Source organism: Penaeus chinensis, chromosome 2, assembly GCF_019202785.1.
Source record: "Penaeus chinensis breed Huanghai No. 1 chromosome 2, ASM1920278v2, whole genome shotgun sequence".
Taxonomy (NCBI): Eukaryota; Metazoa; Arthropoda; class Malacostraca; order Decapoda; family Penaeidae; genus Penaeus; species Penaeus chinensis.
Genome location: NC_061820.1, coordinates 35,808,200 through 35,810,699, shown reverse-complemented (window position 1 = coordinate 35,810,699; position 2,500 = coordinate 35,808,200). Strand labels below are relative to the sequence as shown.

Genomic DNA, 2,500 nt, shown 5'->3' with positions numbered 1-2,500 from the left:
AGACACATACACCCACACGTACACAGCATAGAGAGAAAATCCTAAACAATTCGCCTCCTTATCCAGCCTGCTTTAACCTCAGTCTAGCCTCCTAATTCACTAAATATCACTCACACTGTTGACTATTTTCTCTTGGCTTAATGAACAGCACAGTCATCCAGAATGTACTAAATTATTCATGATGTGGACTGGATTTTTTTTTTTTTTTCCTAGAGTCAAAGTTGGGAAATTATCCAAATCCTTGCTGTGTAGAATGCATACATAAACGCGTATACACACATGCATACCTACATACATACATGCATACATACATACATATATACATACATACATACATTGATATAAGCATCTTCTAAATCATTTACATTTTTTTTTTTTTTTTTGTATATACTCTTGATTGTTAATTAATGTTGCTAAATTATAAGAAAAGTTTGTCCTATTCTGTTACTCCATAGCCCTTTACGTTGAAATAGATTTTAAATATGTCATTATATATCATCTCATAACCTCCATTTTACTGTTCTTTCTTATGGTGATTACACTGTATGAAATGAATACTATTAAGCTCTCTTTAATTTCTAAACATTTTTTTCTTTTTTTCGGAGAGGGAGATAACATATTTCACATTCCTTAAGATTTTGGGATTCAACCTCTGAGTTTTTACAGTTTCTTGGCACTAACTAAATCTTATCTTTATATTTGGTGTTATGATCAATATTTCACCGGAACTTATAAAATACTTTAAGTGTATTTTACGTAAATTTGTGCATTTGGTCGTGGAGGAAGTTTCTGTTTTCTCTTTACAGTTATATGATTTCACTGAAGATGAGTAAATACCATTCGAAACGTTTGATGTTCATTAGATACTCCTAACGCTGATCAGCAATATGTGTATATGTATATATGTGTGTGTGTGTATATATATATATATATATATAAATAAATATATGTGTGTGTGTGTGTGTGTGTGTGTGTGTGTGTGTGCTTGCATATATACTGTGGGTATGTATTTATATGCGTACGTGTGTGTTTCCAATGTACATACTTATATTACCAAAGTTCCCCGCTTCATTAGCTGCCTACAATATATCTTGCCTTCCTCCTCGGCCTCGCGTGGTGCTCAGGCCTAAACACTTTGCGTCGGAAACCAATAATGACTTCGGTCAACATAATCAGATATTCAAGCCCAGCATTAATCAGTCTCTCTCTCTCTCTCGCTTTCTCTCTCTCTCTCTCTCTCTCTCTCTCTCTCTCTCTCTCTCTCTCTCTCTCTCTCTCTCTCTCTCTCTCTCTCTCTCTCTTCTCTCTCTGTCTCTCTCTCTCTCTCGCTCTCTCTCTCTCTCCTGTTTTTCTGTCTCTATTTTTTTCCCCCCTCTCTCTCTCTCTCTCTCTCTCTCTCTCTCTCTCTCTCTCTCTCTCTGTCTCTTACTTTCTGTCTAAATATCTATTTATTTATACATTTGTCTATCTGTCTCTGCCCGGCTAGATAGACTTTTGAATATATATCAATATATAGATATATATACCTATGTAGATATATATTGATAGATATATGTCTGTGTATGTATATATTTGTATGTCTGTGCCTACGTGTGTTTGCGTGTGCGTATGTATGAGTGTGCATGTATGTACCTGTGTGTGTAACATCGCAAAACGTGACTGATCCTTAAACCATTCACAAAATATGTTCAAGTTAAAAGATAACAAACTTTTTCATTTCATATTAAAGCAACTGTGGTTTATAAGACGCCAGCTGGATATACGATGCCATGTGGTATTCTGCAGACCTTGACTTTCTCTTTTTCTAAATGCAAAGAAAGTCAGAATATCTTTCGAATGAGTTACGGTGATGCATCCTCGAATATCAGATGTTCCTAGTATTATTATTGATGCCTTTCGTAAATCTAGAAGTGAGAGATGTCGACAACACAATGAATGAATTAAAGAGGGACAGTCGTATAGTGCAATCTCTTAATTTGTGTATATGTACATGTGTGTGTGTGTGTGTGTGTGTATACATGTATGTATGTACGCATGTATGTATGTATGAGTGTGTACATCCGTTCTCTCGGCTTCAAGCGGATTAGTTCCTTTCGAGCGCGTTGCCACTGATCCGCGCGTGTCGCCATTTTATCGCAGCGGATGCACGGCAGGTGTGAAGCTTCTTACAGGCTCTTGCGAAGCTTTTAGAACCTCCGCCGTTACTGATACGAGATACAGACCTTCCTCTTCTTAGCAGTCAGGAAATCGCTCTCCTTTCCTTTCAAAGTAAAATTATAGTCGTCTGTTTATCATTATTATTATTATTATTATTATTATTACTGTTGTTGTTGTTGTTTTGTTGTTGTTGTTATTTACTCAAGTCGGGTAAGAAATAAAAAGAAAATGAAATTTGAAGAAAAAAAAACGAAATATGTCGAAAGGGATTTTTTCTATCACTTTGTTTGCGTTCGTGTAACTAGTGTAATGCAGTTGTTAAAATCCGAGAGGAATTTGGTTT

The 2,500-nt window shown here is 35.7% G+C and overlaps 1 protein-coding gene across 1 annotated transcript in view; it reads left to right on the top strand.

Moving 5' to 3' along the window:
• The window catches only part of LOC125036124 (tachykinins-like), a 173,514-nt gene that overhangs the window by 160,804 nt on the left and 10,210 nt on the right, over positions 1–2,500 (top strand). The gene's annotated exons all lie outside the window — the stretch shown is intronic.